This window comes from Mastacembelus armatus, chromosome 9, assembly GCF_900324485.2.
Source record: "Mastacembelus armatus chromosome 9, fMasArm1.2, whole genome shotgun sequence".
In the NCBI taxonomy this organism is placed as follows: Eukaryota; Metazoa; Chordata; class Actinopteri; order Synbranchiformes; family Mastacembelidae; genus Mastacembelus; species Mastacembelus armatus.
The window spans coordinates 19,507,359-19,514,398 of record NC_046641.1 but is presented as its reverse complement, the minus strand read 5'-3'; positions in this window follow the sequence as shown (position 1 = coordinate 19,514,398).

Here is a 7,040-nt window from a genome sequence, read left to right as displayed (position 1 = left end):
AATTTCCTGTAACTGCTTTGTATTTGTTAGAATGTTTACTAACAGATCCACAACTTGCCTAATTGCTGGGTAGAGTAAAGAGGTCATATTTCACAAAGTCTTTCCTTATTTATTTTCTAACTCTAGAGCATAAAATATTACCTTAAACTATTATTGTAGCGTAAGGCACAACTTAAATGGGCATTAAGTAATCAGTGGCCTTCTTTGCTGTGTCAGTACCACTAATCTTCTTTCATTCGTCTCAGACAGAGCATCCTCTGATCCATCACATCCTCTAGAAATCCCTTTAATTGACTTAAACTCACGTTTTCACAACAGAACAGGCCAGCAAGAAAGAAGAAATGCAGTACTCCGGTATATTAAAACGCTTAAGAATGTGACTGTTAGGTGAAAGGAGTAGTTAAAACTGCTGTGTACAGTATGCAGTGGAGAGCATGGAGAGAGGGTGGGGTGGGAGTTGGGGGGCTTGGAAGTGCCTTGAAATCCCACTGGACACAGACTTTTTAATCCTGTTTTTGAAGGCCAGCAATCTCAGTATCTGTTAATCGATGAGTCATTGGTATTGAACAACCCCATTAATGGTGTCCCCCTCAACATATATTACAAACATTTGGTGCAGTGGGGCAGTAAAAATTGCTCTTACTGCCACTTAAAGGAGTTTCCACTTGTCTGAAAGGAGGATGCTTATCAGTGACAAATCTTGCTAATTGAATAGCCTCACTGAGATTATGTTCTCTGAAAAAAGGAAGATCTCAAATGCAGGCTGAGTCTTAGTGGATAGTTTGTGGACCAACTCGGGCTTTGTTATGCACAGAACATAACTTTGTTCTCAGAAATGCATTGCAAAATGTTCTGAATTCAGCCTGTCAACACCTTCTGCATTGTATTATTAGAGATGCTTTATTTTCTTTCTAAACTTTAGGGTCATGTTAAAGGATCAACACAATAATAGCTGTGATATTTTCAGTCTATTGGTAATATTTTCAGTATTTTGCTGTCAGCTATTGTCAGTAAGGTGTTTGATGAAAAGGGCAACTGGCAGCTGTTCTTTTTGTTTTGGCCCCTGATGAACTATTCTGTCATGCATATTGTCTGAGCAGGACTCAAGACATTTAACATTATGCCTGTCATATATCAACACTTAAGCATTTTGTCAGAAATTTCTCAATTCCTGTTTCACTTGCACTGATTTAGACATGTTTTTTTCTGCAAAATCCCTTCGATATGAGTCTGGCTTATATTTCCATAGCTGTCTGTGTGTAATAGCTTGGGCTCAAATAGGGGTAATATATGCATGCCTCTGAAACAATCAGTCTTGTTTATCCAGAGCCCTTGAACCTCTAGGATCAGAAAGTTTCTGCAATGAATTCTGATTTGCTAAATCCCTGTCCAATAAATTGCTTCAACTCCGCACAAACATCAAAACAAACTCTCTGCCTTTTTGTGCCACCAGCTGTTAGATTTGGGCAAGAATAACAGAAAGCAGGGTTTGGATGATAGAGACATGGAGGATTCACAATTTGTTTATTAATGTCTCTTCTGGCTTCTGCCTCCCATTTCATCTCTAATGAAAAATCTTGCAGTAGAGGACTAACTGTGAGGGAAGAGTAAAAACTTCGTTAGCAACCTTACGCTTTGCCTTAACAGGTGGATATATTTAAAGGTTTCCTCGGTTGAGTCTCCTGCCACACTCCAGTGTTATATTTGGTGTTAGTGAAATTCTTTTTCCTGAATGTCTATGAAGTTGCTATAAGGAGACGGAGCAGTGTGGATTGAGAACATGAATGCATAATTTGTATCTCAGGTGCTTACTGAAGTATACTTGCTTCGCTGGAGTCACAGAGTCACCCGAAGTGTGAAATCTCAGTTTATAGTGTGTCTGTCTTTTTTCAGCCTTGATGAAAGTAGATGAAAAGTGGAATTAAAAGAGGCAGATTTAGATTTAGCACTCAGGAAGTGATTAATTGCTCAAAGCCATATTTGCTGTTTGGACATCTGCTTTCTTGTTATTGTTTCTAATTAAAATGATAAACAATTAGCACTGCAAATCTGCATCACTTTGGATTTTGGGGCACTACAAAAATATTTTTCTGGACATGTAGCCTGATCAAGATCTGCATATAATTCTCCATCAATCTCCACATTGTACATTTTTGATAGGAAGAAACTGTATATTGTATATAGAATTTATTTTTTAATTCAGTTTCCAATTGTATCTGCAGTTTCACAGAGTTTAACAAGAGGAAAAGTTAGATGGTCTTTGGCAGTTTAGAGGGAAATAGTATAACCAGCTATAAACACTTATTAGCTCATAAACTGGATACAATTCAAAAGGAAAATCCTTGAAATAGATAAGTAGGAAACATTCATGACTTAAAAAATAAATTGGACTTTAATTTAAAGACTTCAGGCTCAGACTCCTACCCCAGAGACTTCAGACTTGCATTGGACTCTTACTCAGAGACTTCAGACTTGATGCAGACTTGAATTTTGTATGAATATTTCTGCTATTGACTAATATTGCCATCCCTAAGGTCATTCCCCAACCATGGGTAAAAAGCCTACAAAGACTACTGTGAATTTCCACTCATAGGGTCTCGGATTAAAATGCTAAAACACACAGCCTGCGATGTAAACAACTAATGCTGTCTTTAACTTTCAAGAATGCCCAGCCTTGCAAGTGCTTTCTAATAAGCTTCAGTTCTCCATGTGGTGCTTGGTTTGATCGTTTGCCAGACCCTCTGTGTCAGATGTTTTGGATGGAATTCAATAGCCTTTTTGATCTGAAGATGGTAATGGCTGCACGTAGTCTAGAAAATTCAGGAGAAGCATGTAATTCTTCCTCTCATGACAATTTCAGTGTTTTCGGTCAGGAGCAATTTCTCACATTTCCCTTCTGCTGTTTTGCTGCTGTTTTTTGTTCACCAACGCTGTCAAGATGTAACACTCTAGTAGACCAGATAACACAGAAAAAATGCAACTGAAAGGAGAGTCTCTGTCTGTGAAGTGATACACTATATAGCAGTCTGTACATCTCAGATTATGCTTTTTAATCACATATCCACACCAGCAGGGCATTAGGTGGTGGATCTCATTGCAATGACAAAGCATTACATTACTTTGGTTTTGTGGGATATTTTATCACTAAATTTCCCTGTGGCTGTCCAGAGGCCCCCTCTGTGCTGTTGAGTTTATCATAACAGCTTAAGTGTAGATGACCCGCCAGATGTTTGTAATCTCACACCAACAAGCTTGTGACTGGGGTCGCAATCAGATAAGGGAACATAGGAAAGGATTATAAATGATGATGGTGGGGGTAAAGCTATAGATTTCACCATAATCACGGATAGATGGCAAATATCCTCATCACAGACTACGCAGTGTACACACTATCCCAATATCTGATGTTTTTCTTCTAGTGTATCTGAAAAACATCTCTCAGGATTATGTTGGTGCAGCTGTGAATAAAGGGATCGAATTTAGCTCACACACAAGGCACAAGCTCATTTCTTCTTGGTAGTTTGTAAGGCTCCATTGAGAGTGTATGGTTGTGTGGGCAGGTTAATGATATCAGCTTGAGAGTAGTTTTTAATCATGAACAGACTAATGAGATAGGTTGGGCTGGAGTTACTCCAGCAATAAACACCATCAAAAGTCACCTGCTCCCTCATTTCATTTCTCGTTTTCACTATTTTGCCTTCTGCTCTCTTGACTGTCTAAACCTAAGAATGAAGAGATTTAGGGGAACCTGAGCGATGAATGAGTACACAATACTGTGGATTAAAAGGAATCAGTCATATTTACAGGGGTGAACAGCAGGACAGATTCGCCCTGTGGCGAGGCACTAGCAGGTTATTGGCAGTGGAATAGTAGAAATGAGAATCAATCCAGGTGAAGTGTAGAAACGAAAATACAATTACAAACATGTTATGACAGTGAAAGGTCTTTGTTTACTTAGTACTGAAATACATAATGGTATAAATTAAGGATGATGTTATTGATTTAAGAGTGAAAACATAAAATAAAGCCCCAATCAAATGACTTAAAAAATAGTATCATTTGTACAATCAGAATAATGAAGAAAATGGAGTGATTTATGTTTTTACTGTTTTGTGATGCTACAGCTTTGCATTGCTGTGAGGAACAGAAGCACCTTTTTTATCTCCTTAGTACTGAAACATGTTTCACTGCATTAGAGAGTGAAAATTGGAGGCATGGAAGTGTAAAGAATTGGACATCAGTCCCCCCCTAAGCCCCGGAGGTACATCAGGAACTGCTGGCTTGCTGAGCTCTCCCAGTTAACAGCATGTTCTATCCGTGAAGATGGCTTCACAGTAGAGAGTACATTAATGCAACATGTTCCTCCATGCCAGCTGAGTCCTGCGGTTATATTTTACCCTGTAACTTATGGGTTTCGATCATGGCTGATCCTAATAAAAGGATTCTCACTTTTTAATCCTTTGGTCCTATTGAAACATATAATCCATGTCATTTTCATATACATAATATCTTTTTGGTGCTCAGTATTGCAGATAACGCCTACTGATTGAATCTATATAAAGTGTATATATGCTGCAGCATTGCTTTTTTAAACATCCAGTGGTGGTAATCAGAAACACATCTAGTTCAAACAGCAGTACCAAAATTTTATAGAAGAATGGGATTTTAGGTGTGAGCAAGGTTGTATCTGTTTCATTTGTTTTGACAAAAATCATCATGGATGAAAGCTTAGTGCAATAAGCAAGCACAGTTAGGGGGAATGTGTTAATTTGGGGCAATTAAAAAAAAAAAGCAGTGTTTTTAATTTTCAATTGAACTCAGTTAACAGTTTGTATATTGCCAAATCACATTAACTTTACACTTTACATTTAGGAAATATCATATGCTCTTATGCATTTATTATACTGATAAGCCAATGTAAAACCTGCAAAAATTAACATATACTTCATGTGAAGAAAAAGGCCCACACAGTGATAGTACTCCTAACCTTCGTATTCAGTGATTAACTTTTTGCTTTACAAATTTAATGTGTGAACATGTGGATAAGTTTTGTATGTTAGGCATTGCTGTTTCTTGTGCTTTATGTAAAGTTTGTTAAAATTTAAGATGGGCTCTGTGCCATTATCTGCATATCATTCTTCTATATTCTGTGTACTTTTATAAATTCTTCCTGCTTTGGTTTTTATCTATTTTGGTTCGTTGTGTATGCACTGCTAGAATACATACATGTGTAATGTTGAGCCATATAAATACAACTGAATTGACTTGAAATTGAAAACAATATTGTAAAAGAACTAACACCGAATCCTGGGACCGGAGGTATGATGAACAGGATGTTGGCTCTAAATTCTGGCTCCTGTGCGAGACGTGATTACCCTCACAGTGTCTTTCTGCAGCGACATGCATTGTCCTGGAGGTGTATGTTAAGCTTTGCCTGTTATTCCGTAACAAATGGAGCACCACTTACAAGAACTGAACTTTCATCAAAAGGAAATACAAAGAAAAACACATCATAGTACTGACTACATTGTTTGTGTGATTTCATTTTATTTGCAGCACAAATCTCTCACAATATCCATTTAACACCTAAGATGTTGCATAAGAAAATGAAAAAATAGAAACAAATTATGAATTCATAAATAAGTACATGAATTTGGAGATTATTATTTCACATTCATCATGGTTGGTTTGTGTTTGTGTGTTATGTCAGTGTGGATTATCTGCTCAGAGTGCTAGTGGGTGTTTTTCAGTAGGCGTGGTGTGAGTCCCACTCTCGGATTGTGAACATTTGGTTTGGAGCAGATTATGGGTGTGTGTGCTGTTGGGTTGTGAGGATAACCACACACCAGCACAGATAGCTGCATGAACTGGCATGGGACTGGGTAATGTGAAGGGCCTTAGGTACTGCACTGTGTGTGTGTGCGTGTGTGTGTGTGTGCGTGTGTGAAACAGGCCACCAGAGACAAGGAGCATGTGAATGGATAGCTTTATTCTGTTTAATCATATTAAGTTGGATCATTAGATGGACCCATTTACTCAGTGCTTTCATGAGGTGTATGGGACCAAATCCTATTGGATATCAGCCTAATCTACTGCAAAAGCCCTGCAGCTTCCAGTTGCAGCTTTGGTGGGGACTCTGTGTCCCTAGGAGCAGGGTATAACCTACGTGCAACATTAATTTAGCTGAATAAAGATTGAAAACAAATTGCCATTCTACATTCTCAAATCCAGGCGTGATTGAGAAATAATGAGTGGCTCAGCCCACATAAATGGTTCACGATATTATCCCTCTCTGAATTTTTCAGCTTAGCCCTTTCCTGGCCATGACGTCCAGTGCTTTCATAACATGCAGACTTACTATGGACATAACAAGCCTATCAAAGCCTTGATGTGAGTCAGATAGGGCTCTCTTCATCAAGCAAAGGTTCCCAATATTGATTTCTTCAACTTTATAATTAATCTTGTGGTATCTGGAGAATGTTTTCCAACCTTGTGTCATGTACATAATTTTCAATGAGTTTCAGATGTTTGTGTGATAGCCCAGTAGACTTTGACCTTCCCTAGCTTGCAAAATCCTCATTTTCAGTCTACTTCCATCTAAAATGCTTGAAGATTATCCCTTTGCAGCATTTCATGCTATGATAGCACTAATGGCAAAAATAGAAGCATGATCCTCATCGTTTAAAAGAGGATCAGAGAGAAGGTCCTGCTGATTTGATCTTTAGACTGCGCTTTGGGGGACTAAAGCCAATACAGTCACAATTCTGGAGTTGGCTCAAGAGGCCACTGAAATTGGTGAAGGTCAGTGAAATTACAGCAGACATTCACCAGTGATGTTTGAATTTCTGTATTCCATAAACTTTCTACAATGTGTAAAATCTCTGGGTCTGACAAATGGTTAATCTTGTTAGAACATCCCAGCATGCCACAAAAAACATTTACCATGTAAAACAATGATTTAGCTAATGGAGACCTAGTAATATTAAGAATTTTTACAAGGAGACGTGTTCTGTAGGCTTTAACTAGAGCAAATAAAATAA